The sequence below is a fragment of the Arabidopsis thaliana genome, assembly GCF_000001735.4.
Source record: "Arabidopsis thaliana chromosome 1 sequence".
NCBI lineage: Eukaryota > Viridiplantae > Streptophyta > Magnoliopsida > Brassicales > Brassicaceae > Arabidopsis > Arabidopsis thaliana.
Window position 1 is genome coordinate 15518440 of NC_003070.9, and position 19148 is coordinate 15537587.

Here is a 19148-nt window from a genome sequence, read left to right on the forward strand (position 1 = left end):
TGTTGGGCGCAGAAATGTCTGGGCTCATATTCCAATTGATCAGAAGGCAATGGGCATTAACAACAACTATTCCAGAAGGGATCTATAAATCAAACCCAACCACCTAGCATACTGAGAATTCTAAACTACTCTAAGCCATCCTCAGAAACCTAGTCACTACTCATACATCATTGTAGAAAGCATAAACGATGATAAGAATGAAAACATGATATCAACAGAGTAATAACAAGATGATAATAGGATGAACAATAGTAAACAAAATCAAAAGCAAATACTGAATAGATTAAGAAAAATCCGGATTACAAAAACGTCAAGAACACAGTGTCTACAGAATAAAACTTCGATTATCAAAAATGTAAAGTACATGCTACTTATAGTGAAATATTCTGAAACCCTAATACTCAGAACGACACAGTATTGGGACGGATTAATAACTGTACTCTTCTTTTCTTCCTTTTCTTCCTTGCGCTCAAGTGTCTGGTTGAATGTGGAATGGGGAAGACTATGAAGCTGGCAGTCGAGTATGTAGTCGAGTGATAGAGATGGTGGTACTCGGCTTGGTGGTAGAGTGATCGAGTGAAGGTGATGAAGGTACTCGACCATGTGGTCGAGTAGGGTGATCGAGTGAAGGTGATGTGGTGGACGTGATGATACTCGACCAGGGGGTCGAGTGATGTGATCGAGTGGTTGTCTTGGTGGTACTCGACCAGGGGTCGAGTGGTGACGTGAAGTGATGAAGTCTTCTACTCGACCAGGGGTCGAGTGATCTGTTGAGGTTGTGAAGCATCTACTCGACCAGGCGGTCGAGTGGTTTCACATGATCAAGTCCGCTTCTTCTAGTTAGCTCGTCAACAGCTCGAAATCACCTGAAATTAACACAAATATGCAACATGCATGCAAAACTATCCTAAACATGCAAAGTGATGACAAATGATGAGAAATGGTATGAAACAGTGGTGATATGATGCAATAGTGATAACAAATGGATGCTCAAAACATGTAAAATGCACATTTATCAACTAACAATAACATTGGTTGCTTAGAAGAATAAGCACTCTTAACCTCACCACATTTTGCAAAAAAGTTGGGCTGCTTGACGACTTTTTCTTTCTTTTGTTTCAGATGTATTTTATCTTGATAAACCTCATGTAGAGTCATAGGGACCAGAATAGTCTTCCCTCCTTTAAACTCAAATGAATGACGATTAGTGAAACCATCATGTATTACCTTCCTATCAGATTACCACGGCCTTCCAAGAAGAATAAGTCCAACTTCCATTGGTAAAACATCACATAAGATCTCATCTTCATACTTCCCGATAACAATGGGCACAACCACTTGATTTTTAACCCTCATTTCGCCACAATCATTAAGCCACTAAAGAACGTATGGTTTCACATGTTTTTGCACTTTCAATCCAAGCTTCTTAACCATAGTTTCACTTGCCACATTCGTTACAACTCCCTCCATCAATGATGAGGCTGCAAACTTTCCCGTGCACATGACAACCCGTGTGAAACAAGTTTTCTCTCTGTTCTTTATCATCGGTCTTGGTTTGGATGCTCAAAGTTCTCCTAGATACCAACAACTCACCCTTAGCCGGCAGCTCCTCATTCTCTTTCAATGAAGAAGGTGATCTGGAATCTCCTCCTCGGACTCTATATCTCCATTATCCATGTGATTCGTGACATTTGTATGATGTCCTTTCCCTTTCCCTTGACATTTGTAACACCTAACATCACGAACTCTAGATGTAGAAATTTCAGCCTTTCCTTTGTAATCTTGAACTGCAGCATATGGTTAATTTCAGCCCTTGAACTGACAATCGGCTTATAGCTGCTGGTTCTCTCCTCTCTTTGGTAAGTAGGCTTAACAACGGTTCCTGAACCATAACTAGATCATGAAGAACTCTTCGTCTTAACTTGCTGCTCAAACAAAATCGCCTTGTGCAACATCTCTTCTATTTCAACATAGTATTGAGTCTCCAATCTGTTTTGAATATCTCTGTTCAAACCTCCAAGAAACCTTGACATAGTTGCTTCTCTATCCTCGGAAATATCAGCCCGCAACATCAAAGTTTCCATTTCTTTGTAGTACTCTTCGACATAACGGTTCCCTTGTGTAAGATTCCTCAACTTGAGATGCAGCTCACGGTGGTAGTGACTAGGGACGAACCTCTTCCTCATAATAGCTTTCATTTCGGACCAAGATTCCAATGGAAGTTCTTGCTTACACCTCCGTGAAGTAACTAGTTGATCCCACCAACTCAAAGCATAGTCATAAAATTCGGTAGCAACAACTCTTACCCTATTGATCTCGGTGTAGTGTTGAAAATTGAAAACCAATTCAATCTTCTTTTCCCATTCCAAATAAGCATCTGGATCATTTTTTCCATGGAATGGTGGAATTTTAAGCTTAAGACCTCCAAGATTGTCTTGCAAAAGATCTCTACCTTCATTAGCACGTCTATGGTGTCTCCTATGACTATTGCGAGATAAAGAGCTCCTATGCCCATAGTACTGATCTGTAGCTTCATCTCTTTGCTCAAGCTGCTCATCAACTCTTCTTTGTACTCGAGGACGAGTCTGCCCTAATTCTAGTTTCTCATGAAACACTTGGCGAAAAGCATTCAGTTTGGTGTCCATCATTTTCTCAAAGGCTTCCACCAAAAGTTTGTTGTTGCGATTGTGGTTAGTCTCTTCCTCTTCAGTTTCAGCCATTCTTTCTGCAATAGAGACAACAAAACAACACCAGTAACTAGTTCTTTTGAAACAAACACGAACAGACCCTTCAGATACCCTAGAATCCTAATTACGATAGTTTCACTTGTTGGGATGCTAAAAACTACCAAATCGTTTCCAAATATTTCAGAAATTTTTTCAAAAATAGTAGACTCTTTTCCAAACCTGTGACAGTTGATTTCGCAATTTTAACACACGCCAATTAATTATAAAAATTAAATGAAGGTGACAGACGGAAACAGATTTGAAGATGAAAAGACACAAAATGGTGAGATTGAAGACTCAACTTTCAGAGTGTGCTTTGATACCACATGATGAGATCCTCCCAAGGACTCGACATTCTTAAGTTGAGCAAAGGATAGAGGTGGCTGTGAAGCCGTGATAATGGATCGATTTGAATGAATCGATGGATATCACAGAAGCTTGCAGAAAGGCTTCAAAATACCAAAAGAGACTAAGGGTTTTGCTGGATATACACACCAGCAAGATGATCTTCTTAGAAAAGGTTTTTGATTAAAAGAAAGATAAGTTCTCAAAAGAGAATACAAGAGTATATAAAGAGAAAAAGAAGAGAAGATGACGAGACAAGTCTTGGAACAAGCTCCAAGGCTGCCTAGAACACAACAGAAATTAAAAACAAAGTTTAAAATTCAAAAGTAACCCTTCAACGTCAAAGGCCACGAAATTGTCTCTTTATTTTAGTGGGCTTGGGCCTTGAATCATCAAAATGGATTATATGAAGCGAATACATAAGCCTCATTAAAAACCTTCCTTTGGAAAATCCATTGGGACAAAACCAAAGGCAGGGAAAAAGAGCACTCATGAATCACTTATCCATCTTGATGAGGTCCTTGAGCTTGAATCAAAACCAAAGAGGTAGTGACTTGGCTCAAGTCATTTGGTCGGTCCCAAATGTGGTTAAGCATCCATCCAATGGCTTGGTTGAATAGCTTAACTCTAGAACGAGTCATTGGAACGTCCGGTGCGACAAGAACATCCTCTGCCTCAAGCTTCTCCCCCGCTACAAGCTCATCCTTGGCTACAAGCTTAGCTCCTTCCTCGGCTACAAGCTCACGTTCAAGCTCCGGTTCATGCTCCATATCCTTAATGTTTTCCATGATCATATCACGTCGCCACCTGTCGCCACGCCATCGTCTGAGACACACCTGTCGCATGTGGGCACGACAGCTGTCCGGACATGTGGCAGGGGGCGATGCTGCATGGCCGACCTTGGGCGGACTATAAATGATGCTCATCTCTGCCCGTTTTCATTTTTGAAGGCGAGAGAGAGACTGTAAGGCTGCCCGACAGATAACTCGTCTGCAACCGAGAAAACTTGCCCAAATTCAGTAAATCTTGCACGTGGTCGAGGAAACTCTGTCCGTGCCTGGAGAATCGACGCCTGTGGTCGAGAGAACTTGACCGTGAGTAAGGGATCGTCGACCGTTATCGAGGAATTTTGCCCGAGACCCAGAAACCTTCCAAATTACCGAATATGTGAGTTGTGGTCGAATTGTGTGTTTGTTTGCATGTTTTCTAGAGCTAGTCTTTAGATCATATGCATGCATAGTCACTTAGACTTAACTAATCGGAATTCGGTTTAAGTTAGAACTTGAATCTTAAAATGATGGTTACTTGATGAACTTGATAGTTAATATCATTAAGGAATGGAATGGACTGGTGCATGACTAGGCTAAGTGAATATGGACTTAACTAAGTTTACTTGATGAATCGAGATTTGATTCGAGGGATTACTTGCCTGGTTAGATTGTTATACTTATATGAGATATGCTATGAGGCTGTGAATAAGTCCTTGCTATATCATGTATATATATATATATATATATATATATATAAATACGTGATTTAGTACTTGATTTTGTTATACTTGTTTGGGGTGTGGTAAACTACTTATATTTAGTACTACATGAGGTTATTGTGTCTAAGTGGTATTCAGGGTTTACCCGATACCATCATGCTTTAAGTAAGCTGTTACCTTCCTTTTTGTGTTGTGATTGTGTCAGTAAGTCTTGATCCTGAGTGGTCACTTACATGATGGCACAAGTCTCGTAGCGTATGTCGGGTAATGCATGACGATGCACTAAAGTGATGTTCCGATTATAAGCTCGGGTGTTCATAGTTGTGTACGTACGTGTGGTGTGGGTGTGGACGTACGTGTGTGTGATAGCATACATGTGGAGAAAATGTATACACGTATGCGGGAGTTTGTGCTGATGTTGTGGTGCACCTTTTTGGTAAGGTTTACAGTATTTTGGGCCCAAGGTTCATTCATGTGTCTAGTTCGGCTGCATATTCTGGTATTATTATAAATATATAATAATACGTTTGCTGCGTGTTTTGTGATATATGATGGCTAAGTTTACTTATTAAGTTGATTAAACCCTAGAGATTTAATTCTGCATAGACCGAGCTCACTGAGTAATGCTAGATTACTCATGATTCTACTTGTCTTACAGGTAACCATAGTGGGATGACCATAGCGGGAAGACAAACACTAGGAATTGCCGGAAATAGAATGTTTGCGTTGCTTCTGCAAAATTACTTGTTATTATGTATTTTTAACAAGGATCCGACATAAAGATATATTTTTGGGTAACTCTTTGCAAAGTATAAGCTATATACTACATATAAAGTGTTTTCTTAAAAGCAGCCGAGTGTTTAATGATATAAGACCTAGTCCGGGTCGCTCAACACTAGAATATCATGAGGGTTGGCAAGCCTAAGTGGTGTTCCTAGTGGGAAGATGGTCGATTATAATCTGGTTAAGGATCCGGATTCATCTGGAACCTCTACTGAGTTATGGTCGATCATCTTCACTGTAGTGTAACTAGGTCGCCCGTGGCTTGTCCGCCAATAGGGCGATTCAGGGGCGTTACATTATCCTAATCTAATCCATCCTCAAGAACCCTAATAACTACTCAAACAACAAAATCAAGAACATAAACCCAAAAATTACTCTAAACATATCAAAATGTAGATCTAAACAATATAAACAACTTTACTCAAAGAACTAAATGCAAAAACAAAATAGATTAAGAGTAATTAAGGTTTCAAGATTCTTAAACACAAAGAAAATCTACAGAATAAAAGCTTCGTCTTTTGGACAAACCCCAAAAGACATATTTATAGTAAAATTCCGAAAACCCTAGATTCACTAGAAGACAAGAGACTTGAGGCGGTTTAGAGGAATGCTCGATCTTGGGGATCGAGTAAAAAGGGTGCTACAAAGTCTGCTTTGAATGATCAATTGGTCGAGTAGTTACTTCTTCCTCTCCTCTTCTTATGCTCTGCTGTCTGGTTGAGTGTGGAATGAAAAGAATCTGAAGGCGCTTTGAATGATCAACAAGTCTTGTGGAATGGGTTGCTTTTGGTCGAGTACTTGGGCGAGTAGAGGATTGAGTAGGGGGTCGAGTGGTGTCTACTGCTTCCTATGTAGCTGCCTGGATCGAGTGAATGGTCGAGTGAATTGCCCTGCTGCTTCCCTCCTGGTTTGATAGAGTATAGGGTCGAGTGATTTCCATGTATCCTCCTTCTACACCTAAAAACATACAAAAACATGCAATATGTATGCAATATGATCCTAAATGCCTAAGTGTGCAAAATAAGCTAAATGTGGTGCAAAATGATATGAAGCAATGAGTGAACACTAAGCTAAATGATGATAAACATATGAGTAACATGAGTAAATACAGTGTTATCTGTTCCTAAAAGATAATAGTGTTCCATGCTACAACATACAAACCCAAAGACTCATACGGACTTCGGCTACACCATTATAGCTTTGAGAAGCAATAAAAAGCTTGGTTAGTGTTTCCGAGTCAAATATGAATAGATTTCATGTGTATGATTGAGTATAAGAACTAGAACCGCAACCGGTTCCGAAAAGCTAAAGTAGTGTTTTCCTGTTAGAAGATACAAAGCCAAAGACTCATGCTGACTTTGGCTACACCATCAAAGCTTTGAGAGGGAATAAAAAGCTTGGTTAGTGTTTTGGAGTCAAATATGACTAGATGTCATGTGTATGATTGAGTATAAGAACTAGAATCTCAACCGGTTCTCAAAAGCTAAAGGAGTGTTTCTTTGATAGAAGATATAAAGCCAAAGACTCATATGGATTTCAGCACACCATCAGAGCTTTGAGAAGCAATAAGAAGATTGGTTAGTGTTGTGGAGTCAAATATGACAAGATGTCATGTGTATGATGCACTACAACAAATATCCACATTGATAGCAGACGAGGATAACACATTTTCCGTCACTGCTATGAAAGATTAATTTTTTTTTGGGTTCTTTTTTAATAGTTTATTAAAAACGCTATGATAGGAAATACATGAGTGGGAGTCTAAAATCACTCAACCCGCCAACACTTTACCTAAATTATTCACTTAAGCGCGTCTAGAACTATTCATGTCTCTTCCCTCTTCTCTCGGCAAAGACCTAAGGTTTCAGAAAAAAACACCAAATTCTCTGATCCACGATTGCTGTCAAATTCTACAGTCTCAAACACAAAATTTCATTATCCCCGAAACTATAATCTTCTCTCTCGCCGGTCTGCTTCTATTTCGAGCTCCATTGAAGTCACATTCAAGCTCCATCGAAGTCACATTCCTCTTTAATCGCCAGCGTCAGCGAGCTCAAATCAAAGGCATGTGTTTCTTCCTTTCACTAATTCCTCTTTACTCCCAAATATATTGTCAAACGATTTTGAGATGGTTTTATTGAATTTAGGGTTTATGTGCATCGATTTGGTTTATGTGAAATTAGGGTTCTTGGGTAATGTGATTCGATTACAAGTTTCAGAGTTATAATTCTTGTAGATATTATATAACAATCGATTACATAAGTTGTCTAGCTTCATTGTCAAATGATTATGCTATTTTTTTTGCAAGTGTTGGTGATTGAAACGCTTGGAAACTGAAGCTTGTTGTTCTTGTAATCACACGACAGGTTAGTCTCTTCAGTTGCTTTGGTTGTCTTTGTGATTGTGATTCCATTTGTCTGTGAATTTGCTTCATTTTCCGCGACTGTTTTGGTTCTGTGCATTGCTTTGGTTGTCTTTAGAATTGTGATTGTGATTCATCCGTTATTTGCATTGCTTTGGTTGTCTTTAGAATTGTGTTTATATTAGAAATGTCTCCACATAAGATGTCGCTGTGAGTGAATGTGCTTTCTTTCTTTTTAATGTTGGTTATGGCTTGAATTGGTGTTAAAAAGGTTTAGGCTTATATAATGTTGGACAAGACATGGGTGCAGCTATGCAGGTAAGGAATTATCTTATATAGGTTAGGTTTACAAATGGGTTTTGGATACTTTAAGAGGCTTCTATTTGGCTTTCTTTATTCATTGAAGAGCTGATCCCAATTACGAGAGAGGTGCTCGGAGTTTTGTACGTGATGTGGTTGCGGCTCTAGGAGATATCGATATGATTATATGTCCCTGTAAAGAGTGTCGTAACGTATACCAGCAGTCAAGCAGTGATGTGGTTGTCCATCTGGTAACCAAAGGGATGGATGAGGCATACAAGTTGCAAAGTGAATGGTATCATCATGGAGACTCTGTGGCTTCAGCTGAAGGCGTAAGTACCACAAATCAGAGGAATGATGAAATTCTTGAGCTATACAAGGCTGCTGAATATTTTGATGAAGAGCTGGCTAGCAAGCGGGACTTAGTAGAGACTCCATTGGGTGACTTAGCTGAGATAGCAGAAGACGAGGACAGGAGAGAAGATGAATTCCTAGCCAAACTAGCAGATGCTGAACCCCCTTTATACCCGAGTTGTTTAAACCACATCAAGCTCTCGGCGATTGTGTCTCTCTTTAGGATTAAAACACGTAATGGATGGTCTGACAAGAGCTTCAATGAGCTGCTTGAGACATTGCCAAATATGTTGCCTAAAGATAATGTGCTGCACACATCATTGTATGATGTCAAGAAATTTTTGAAGAGCTTCGACATGGGATATGAAAAGATCCATGCTTGTGTGAATGACTGCTGCCTATTCAGAAAGAAGTACAAGAAGCTGGACAATTGTCCCAAATGCAAAGCTTCTCGGTGGAAGATTAATACTCACAGTGGTGTAGTAAAGAAAGGTGTCCCACAGAAGGTTCTGCGGTACTTTCCGATTATCCTGCGACTTAAGAGAATGTTCAGGACAGCTGAAATGGCCAAGGACTTAAGGTGGCATTTCACTAACAAGAGTAGTGATGGAAAACTCCGTCATCCTGTGGATTCTGTGACTTGGGATAAGATGAATGTGAGTATCCAACATTTGCAGCTGAAGCAAGGAACATGCGACTTGGACTGTCTACAGATGGCTTTAATCCGTTCAATATGAAGAATATACAGTACAGTTGTTGGCCGGTTCTTTTAGTTAACTATAACTTGCCTCCTGACCTATGTATGAAGAAGGAGAACATAATGTTTACACTGCTCATTCCTGGTCCACAACAGCCTGGTAATAGCATCGATGTGTACTTAGAACCTCTTATTGAAGATTTGAATCATTTGTGGAAGAAGGGAGAGGTCACTTATGACGCTTAAAGTAAAAGCACATTCACGCTAAAGGCAATGCTTCTTTGGACTATAAGTGACCTTCCGGCTTATGGAAACTTAGTTGGTTACAAGGTAAAGGGTAAAATGGGATGTCCTATTTGTGGTAAAAACACAAGATAGTATGTGGTTGAAGTTTAGCAGGAAGCATGTGTATATGAGTCATAGAAAAGGATTGGGGCCAACTCATAGTTATAGGGATAAGAAGGCTTGGTTTGATGGAAAATCAGAACATGGGAGAAAGGGCAGAATTTTGACTGGTCATGAAGTTTCTCAAAACCTGAGAAACTTTAAAAACGATTTTGGAAATGTGAAAGGATCTGGGAGGAAGAGAAAAAGGACTGTTCTATTATCTGATAGTGATTATTCATCAAGTGAATCCGAAGAAGAAGAAGAAGTAGAAGTTGACGAGGATGAGTTATCAAGATGGAAGAAACGATCTATCTTATTCAAGCTGCCTTATTGGGAGGTATGTATAGCTTAATATAATTTTAGAATTGATAAACGGATATTTGTTTAATGTGAAACCTTATAATTGTATTTGTATTCTCTATATGATCTCACGGTAAGACATAACTTGGATGTAATGCATGTAGAGAAAAATGTGGCTTCAAGCATTGTCTCTACATTGTTACATTGTGGAAAATCAAAAGACGGTCTTAATGCCCGTAAAGACCTCCAAAATCTTGGGATAAGGAAGGATTTGCATCCTACAACACAAGGAAAGAGAACTTACCTTCCCGCAACACCTTGGTCTTTGTCAAAGAAGGAGAAGAAAACATTTTGCAAGCGCCTACATGACTTTAAAGGTCCAGACGGTTATTGTTCTAATATAGCAAGAGGCGTTTCCTTAGACGACTGCAAGATAACAGGACTCAAATCACATGATTATCATGTGTTGATGCAACAGCTTCTTCCGGTTGCACTTCTAGGTTTGTTACCAAAAGGGCCAAGGACAGCAATCTTAAGATTATGTGCATTCTTTAACCATTTGAGCCAGAGAGTTATTGACAGAGAGGTTATTTCAGTGATGGAAACTAAAATAGTGGAAACTCTTTGTATGTTTGAAAGATTTTTCCCTCCTAGCTTCTTTGATATCATGATACACTTGACTGTACATCTAGGAAGGGAAGCTAGACTTGGAGGACCAGTTCATTTCAGATGGATGTACCCATTTGAGATATTTCTTTGCACCTTACTTTAAACACTTAGTATAAGTCACTGAAATCCATTGTAATATAGATGCTTCCTTTGTATTGTAGGTACATGAAATTTTTAAAAGACTTTGTAAGAAATCCTGCAAGGCCAGAGGGCTGTATTGCGGAGTCATACCTTGAAGAAGAGTGTGTTCAGTTCTGTGGTGATTTCTTGAAGAATACAACCAATGTAGAAGAAAAAGTAGATAGGAATACAGAGTATGAGAACAGCTCTATTTTAGAAGGGCGTCCGATATCAGCAGGGACTTCAATAACTCTAAGTGAAATGGACAAGAATATAGCTCATCTTGCTGTTATTCAAAACATGGCTGCACTTGACCAATATGTAGAGTAAGTTCTCTTTCTTTCTTAAAACATGGCTGCACTTGATCAATATGATTATATATGTAACTGAAATTCTTAAATTTCTCTTTTGTAAGCATGCATCTACAACATCTACAAGACTCAAATCCAAGGTGTAGGCGTGATGCATCACACTTATGGAGTATGCATGCCAAAAATTATGCTTCTTGGTTAAAAGAACAGGTAAATCATCTCTTTTCTTGGTTAAGAGAATAGATTGAAATCTCGTGATGGTGATTCTGGTTAACTCTAACTGATAGTCTCTTTAACCGCTTGCTAGATACCTCTTGGTTCGACTGAACATGAAGATATAATTAAGTGGATAGCATATGGTCCACGATGTAGTGCTAGGTCCTTTACTGGGTATATAGTGAACGGGCATCGTTTCCACACAAGCTCACTTCAAAGGCAAAGTCAGAATAGTGGGATTTATTATGAGTCAACTGCTATGTGTAGATCTAGTGCTAAAGATAACTCACAAGTGGTGGATTTGGTATCCTACTATGGTAGAGTCATAGATATCATTTTGCTGGATTATAATGTGTTTTATGTGCCTATATTCCGGTGTCAATGGGCAGTTAGAGGAAACAGAGTTAAGGTAGAAGATGGGTTCACGCTTGTTAACTTGAATCACAGTCAAGTTAGCTTCTTGAAAGATCCGTTTATACTAGCCTCTCAGGCAAAGCAAGTCTTTTATTCTAGAGAAGATGATGCATCAAGCTGGTATGTAGTTATGCGAAGTTCTTCGAGAAGAAACTGTAAAGAACAAAACCCCACAATAGCACAGTTCACTATGAAGGTCAGACATACCACAATCTTGATACGCTTATGGTCTCTGCCTCCTACCACGAGCACCACGCATCTAGACCCAACATTTCAAGATATTATGAGACATATGGTTACTCAAACTCATAGAATTATCAATATCCTTACTCAACACAACCTCCCAACTATAAGCCTTAAGCATAAGAATCTAAAAGATCTCATATGCGGCTCATTACCACCATTCACACTATTAACTAATACTCATATGATTCACGAAATAAATCAATGAATGCAAGAGCATATGATCATGCAACTAAAAAATCAATCAATCACCCAAATAAACACCCAAACTTAGTCCTCTTAGGAACCTTCGTACCATCATAGCTTCATCATCCCTTTCGTTGTACAAATATCTCCAAAGTCTTGTAAAAATTTGCTCCTACGCAAAGGCAATCTTTTGCCCTTGTTCCAAACTCATAAACTGCAACTCCAGACGATCACATGCCTCTGGTAGAAAATACTTAGACTCAAACTCCTTCTTAAACATTTCCCATGTGATAGGCTGGTCGCGGTATCGTGAAACAACACTATCCCACCAAGCTCGACCATCCTCATCTTAAAAGTATACCGCTATGTGGCCCTTAAAGTCTTCCGGGCACCTTGACTTTTCAAAATTCATTTCCAGGTTCCTCAACCACTTATCCGCTAAAACAGTATTCTGCTCTCCTTTAAACTTCGAACACCTAAATCCTTCATTATCCATAACCAGCTTTAAGAACTTTGCCGAAGGAGATTCGGCACGCTGGCTTTTCTGCATCTGTTGTTAGTGTAGCTATTGTTGAATCATATGAGTCAACAAGGTCTGAATCATCCCCAACATCGATTGAGTCTCCAACACACTTTGAACATTACGACCTTCCCCATTTCCTTCATCAACTTATCTTGGCAGCGACGGATTTTTGTGTGCAGTGGGTTGATTCACAGGAACATGTGATCTTGTCTCTGACTGTGACCCTTTGGATGTGCTACAGTGCATAAACCTTGGTAAGGAGTATTCTGGTATGGTTGCGGGAACATCCCAATCAGGCGTTCCATACATATTGGGATAATAGTATCCCTCATCCCCTTCTCCTCCAACATACGGTACCCAGTCTTCCGGCCCGAAGTGCTGACTCCAGTTTTCATAAACAGGTGAGAAATTCATCGACTCGTTCCTCTCCGTTCTTTGACAAGAAATCTGCATTCAATCAACCAAGGTAAACTTAACCCATCTACCTAACAATGGTGAAAAGACAGGATTACTCGATAAAACATTTTGAAAAACACGAGTCTTGCTAGCATCATTAACCATGCTCTGATACCACAAATTGTAACGCCCCCGAGACGCTCTATGACCAGACAAGTCATGGGCGCCCCGAAAACGCCACATTGAGATTGATCATCAACATCCAACCGAGGTTTGGGAACCCATCCTAACCCTTGGCCGACGTATTGACGACCACTCTCCCACTTAAAACATTGTTTAGGCTTGCCAACCCTTACGATATTTAAGTGTTGTGCCGATTCAGACTAAGTCATTATCATTCATTACTCGCAAATTTGTACAAGAAACCTGATTTATTTCATAAGTATAGATATTTTACAATATGTTACCAAACATTTATAAGTTTTATGGCCAAGGCCTAGTGCCAAAAGCACGGTACATAATAGAAACATACTTGTTTTACAAAAGGCACAAAACTACTCCAAGTTTCCTATTGTCCACCACGCGCTCTAATCCTCACTATGGGTTTTCTGCAAAATAAGTAGAATCATGAGTAATCTAAGATTACTCAGTGAACTCGGGATTCCCTGCAACAGACATTAGTTTACCCCAACCCAAATACCCAACATGGAACACACAACAAAGCATGGCAACGTAAGGTAGCTTGCCGAAGCAAACTACAAAAATATGCAAATGCATTAAGACTCCAGTTTTAGTAAGTTTTAAAGGGCCCGATATGCTTTCTTCAAACCCAACACCAAACACACACACTCCCGTGATCTCCCGCGTTACAACCACAAAGGTATGCAACCGGAGCATCACTACCAAACGTTACACCGTCGTGTATACACTCGGCCAGGGTAGCTTTCCCCGTCTCTTCGAGTTCTTTGCACTTCATGGTGATAAAGTAACATCGTTACAAGACCCCACGATAGCATGGTTCACTACGAAGGTCAGACAAATCACGATCTTGGCACGCTTATGGTCTTTGCCTCCTACCACAAACACATCGTACCAAGACCCTAAAGTTTAAGATATTATGAAAAATATGGCTAAATCAAATAATAGAATCATCAATATCCCAACACAACCTCCCAACCATAAACAATAGCATAAGAATCTAAAGATCACATATGCAATCCAATATAACCATTCACACAATTCATATAACTCACGAAATCAATCAAGAATGCATAAGAATATGATTTTGAAACTTAAACAATTTTCTAGAACTCACTCAGTAACCAACAGGATGCGTGCAATGATTCGGAAAGAAATTTTGGCTACAGGACCTTAACTTGAATCGGACGAACGGTCTTTAACTCGGCAGCCTCTCACTTTCGTTCACTTTCTCTTCACAAATCATTTCGGGTCGAGTTGGGCTTGAATAGGCAAAGCAAGGGCGTGTCAGCATGTACACATGTCAAACGCTTGGGCGAGTCAGCAATCCACGTGTCATCCGCCCATGATGACACGCTCACCGCTTTAGAAGATGAGTGACATGTGGCCATCCAAACTTCGGCTCCACGCAACTTTCTTGGGCCCCAAGTTAGCTGAGCCACGTGTCCATGGTGCGGTTAAATGCCCCAAGTATTTGATCATGGAACTAAACAATCAATCAATCACCCAAATAAACACCCAAACCTATCATGTGCCATATCACACGCTTCAAGACTCACATAGATTCGGTTGAAGGTTTAAGGTTAGCTTCAACAATTCTCGGACATTCCATGGCTTCCCAATCTTGATCCCATCTCAATTTAACTCTCCTCATCTTGATCTAACACCTCTTGATAGAAGCAGCCTTGATTCATGAAGCTTTAGTCCGAATAAACATTTATGGGACGGGTTCCTCGGTAGGTTCTCGATCAGACAGGATAACTGAATAGATTTCTCGCTCATGGGCAGGAATTCTCGATCACTGACAGGAATTCTTCACTCACGGTCAAGAATATCGACGGTAAGGCCTTCTTCACGTTTTCTCGGTCTTACGGGCAGTTAATAACTCAACAGCATTTTGGTTCTCTCTCTCTTTTTCCCTCTGAAAATTCTTAAGGCCGAATGGAGCTTATTTAGGGGCGGCAGGGGTGAGTCAGCCAGTACACATGTCGTCCGCATGTGATGTCACTCACGTGGCAACGCTAGGACGATGACACGTGGACATCAAGACTTTGGCTCCAAGGGACTTAACTTCGGCTCCAAGGGACTTAACTTCAGCTCCAATCCTTTAAAATTCAGCTCCAAGCAACTTTGCTTAAGCTCCAAGTAAGCCAGCCCACGTGTCCATGGCGCGGTCAACGCCCGGTGGGGCAAACTTCGCCTACGCCACGCCTATGTTGGCCAATCTTGCCCATTCTTGCCCATCTTTGCTCATTCTTGCCCAAATAGTTATTTCTTTTTCCCTTTGATGGTTTATCACCTTTTGGGCACATATGGTCAATGATCATGTATTCATGGCAACTTTCTCCAGTTTTGGCTTCGCCCGGATTACCCCATTTCAAACTAGAATTGGCCAGTTTCATTTTTACCTTGCCCATATCTTTGGCTTTCGTCCTTTTACTATTCTTTTCTCTTTTAGTTCTTCCTTGGACGTTCCTAGATGTTTGCCCGCTTGGTCGCATACCCCTTAGCGAGGGTCACTACACAACCCCCTCTCTTTTATTTTTGTCCTAGTTTCACTCTCTTCTTAAGGATTTCTCTAAACTACTTCTCTCCTTGTGGATTTGATCCTAAAATACTACTCCGATATAATGTGCTCTTGCAGTAGTGGTGTTGTCTATTAGGTAAAAGCCTGAGGCGAAATAAACATACATCACCACTCGACCCCATACTCGATCCTTTACTTGACCAATCACTCGATCACAGCCAACGGATTCCATCTAACCTAAAGATCGATCAAAGGGCCTTCCGATCCTCCTCATTTCCCCACTCAACCAGACAACTGAGCATAAGAAAAGGAGAGGAAGAAGAAACTACTCGACCCAGCGATCATTCAAAGCATAAAGGCAAAGGCGCAATCTTTGTAGCATCCTGTCACTCGATCCCCAAAGGTCGAGTATCCACTAAACCGTCTCAAGTCTTTTGTCTTCTTGTGTCCTAAGGTTTTTGGGATTTTACTATAAATAGGTCACTTTGGGGTTTGTCCAAAGGACCAAGCTTTTATCTTTTAGTTTATTTTTGTGTTTTAGAATCTTTGAACCTTAATTACTCTTAATCAATTTCATTTTTGCATTTAGTTCTTTGAGTAAAGTTGTTTATCTAGCTTAGATCTACATTTTGATATGTTTAGAGTAATTTATGGGTTTGTGTTCTTGATTATGTTGCTAGAGTAGTGATTAGGGTTCTTGAGGATGGATTAGATTAGGGTAATTTCAGGGTTTTTCAGGTGGTTAAGATTAGGTTAGATCCCTTTTGGATTAGTTGGGCTTAATGTTTATTTCTTTCTGATCAATTGGAATTCGCCTAAGGCATTCTTCATCCAAAAGATGTTCACATGGAATGCCTGATCTACTAATTCCAGAGATTGGTTCCTCTATCCCAGAGATGGCTCTTTGGAGGGCTTTTTGGCTTTGATTTGTTGGTGCTTAGTGCCTGCTGAGTTAGATTCCTTTGACAAGACCAAGTCTGGACCTAACTCTGTTTGAGGTCATTGATGCGAGACTGCTTTGATCTGTATTAAAACATTTTGTCTAGGGTATTTGCCTTTCACTTGTTAACCACCTGATAGACCCTAGATTTGCTTTTATCAATGAATCCATCTTTAGGGCTTCTATTCTTCTTAGATTTATTTGCTTATTTACATTCACCTATTATTGCATTTCTTTCACCTATTATTTGCCTTCACCCTGTTTAGTTACCTATTATTGCATTTTTGTCCTTGAATCTGTCGTTTGCTTGGTTTTACTCGAACTTGTGATCGAGTAGGGCACTTAGTTCTCATTTTTATTGTTTGAAACTTGATTTAGGATTGTTACTAGAAACCCACCATCTTTATACATCTGGCTTGACTTAGTTGCTTTTGTACACATTTTGACTGCTTAGCAAACCCAGTGAAATGGATTGACACCCCATGTTGCTGCATCAACATGTTAGTGTTTAAGGAGAAATTGAATACAACCTAGTTAGGCGTTAAAACCTAACTATCAAGAGTAAAGCTAGGACCAATAAACAAAAGAGGGTTTTGTTGCAAGTAAATAAGTAAGTCAAGGAAGAAAGTAAATCAAGCAAATGAAAGGAATAAGAGAACCATTGGGTATTCAAGAGATCACAATGGATTCAATGATTAAGTCAAAGGATAACACAGTTAGGTTTGTTTATTTCCAAATTCTCTCACATACAAAACTCATTCATTTTTGACTAACCCTATGGTGTATAGGCTTAGAGTCGGCTAATCTCCCCACATTCTGTTACCCAACTATCGAAGGCAACGTTACATAGATCAAAGCATTAAGTTCAAGTTCGATTCTAGCCCATAAGGCCCTATAAATCAACTACCACAGGTTGTAGCACAATATTCATTCGTGAGTTAGATTAAAGAGTATTACACAAGATTCTGCCAAGCATAAAACTCCTAAGATCATGTTCTAGGTGGGTGTACCGAGCATAAATTCATTAAGGACAAACTCAACTAGAAAAAAGACAGTATAAACAATAAAAAAAAAACATAGTTAACGCCACTTCAACATTAGATCATCAACCCCCCTTTGACTAGCCCTTTAAACGCAACTAGAGATCTACTCTTGCATGGTAAAGGGACTCATCAAAGGGTTTTTTGATAAGGCTGATAATAAGTTTTTAGTCAATTAATCCTAAAGCACTATCATGTCGTTGTAGTATTTTAGGTTGTCAATCCAAATGGGTGTGATGCTAATAATTAAGATGTGATCAGAAGTCACTAAGTAAAGCCAAGCAATAACAGGTTTTGGTGTGTTCTAGCAGTCCTAAGTGAACATGCAGAAAACAGAAAATCAAGCAGAAACAATAAAACACTCGACCAACACAGCTCTGTGCAGAGCACTGGGTGAGGTCGAGTAGCAGACAGAAAACGAAACACAGGGATACTCGACTGCACAGTCTGTTGCCAGACAACTGGGTGATCGAGTATAAGGTCGAGTAACAAAAAAAAGAATTGTAGAAACTAAGCAGCAGATGACAAGATGTAGTAAACAACAGTAGAGTAAACAAAGAATTCAATCAGATAAAGAATTCCCGAGGATGGGGTAATTGAGTAGTTTCGTTTCCTCAGTTTACAGGTGATTGACATGCTCGATAAATTAACCCTAGACAACAAGTTCATTAACAAAATCTAAGTGCCACCTAGTCCCAGACTCAATCACCATTGACGAGAGCTAACCTAACAGGCATTACGAATCAACAAGTTAAAGCCAAAACACTCTCTACAACCAATACCTTGGTACAGGGCCTCTGGAATTAGTGGTTCAGACATTTCATCGAACACCTTTTGGGCGCGCAAAATGTCTGGGTTCAAATTCCAGTTGATCAGAAAGCAATAGGCATTAAGAATAACTAATCCAGAAGGGATCTATCAATCAATACTCAACCACCTAGCATACTGAGAATTCTACACTACTCTAACCCATCCTCAGAAACCTATTCACTACTCAGACATCATTGTAGAGAACATAAACGTTGAACAGGATGAAAACATGATAACAACAGTTTAATAGCAAAACGATAACAGGATGAACAACAGTAAACGAAATCAAGAACAAATACTGAATGCTGAATAGATAAAGAGAAATCCGGATTACAAAGGTCTAGAACACAGTGTCTGCGGAATAAAACTAGAAAAAAAACTTGTTTGCAAAAATGTGAAGTACATGTTACTTATAGCCAAATATTCCGAAACCCTAATACTTAAAATGACGCAGTATTGGGACGGACTAAGAACTGTACTCGACCCAGGTGGTCGAGTGGGAGGTCGAGTGAATAGCTGGAGTCTTCTTTTCTTCCTTGTGCTTGAGTGCGGAATGAAGAAGACTCTGAAGCTCGCAATCGAGTATGTAGTCAAGTGGTGGTGATGGTGATACTCGACTTCAAGGTAGAGTGGTGAGATCGACTAGTGGTCTAGTAATGGAGGTGAAGACACTCGACCTCGGGGTCGAGTGATGTGATTGAGTGATGGTCAGGTGATGGAGATGAAGACACTCGACCTCGGGGAGGTCGAGTGGTGAGGTGAAGTGGTGATGTCCACTACTCAATCAGGGGGTCGAGTGGTCTGCTGAGGTT

General features: G+C 39.9%; 5 pseudogenes across 5 annotated transcripts; 2 read left to right on the forward strand and 3 right to left on the reverse strand.

Annotated features, from left to right (window-relative positions):
- Positions 1–258: 258 nt before the first annotated feature.
- AT1G41746 lies at positions 259–2735 on the reverse strand (annotated as a pseudogene; the record flags this gene model as incomplete). Its single annotated transcript has 1 exon — positions 259–2735.
- An 836-nt stretch (positions 2736–3571) lies between these two features.
- Positions 3572–3997, reverse strand: AT1G41750 (annotated as a pseudogene; the record flags this gene model as incomplete). The annotated part of the gene is made up of 1 exon: positions 3572–3997.
- Positions 3998–7991: 3994 nt separating this feature from the next.
- Positions 7992–11671, forward strand: AT1G41755 (annotated as a pseudogene; the record flags this gene model as incomplete). The annotated part of the gene is made up of 1 exon: positions 7992–11671.
- A 309-nt stretch (positions 11672–11980) lies between these two features.
- Positions 11981–12524, reverse strand: AT1G41760 (annotated as a pseudogene; the record flags this gene model as incomplete). Its single annotated transcript has 1 exon — positions 11981–12524.
- Positions 12525–18781: 6257 nt separating this feature from the next.
- Positions 18782–19093, forward strand: AT1G41770 (annotated as a pseudogene; the record flags this gene model as incomplete). Its single annotated transcript has 3 exons — positions 18782–18839; positions 18884–18960; positions 19049–19093.
- Between the last annotated feature and the right edge of the window lie 55 nt (positions 19094–19148).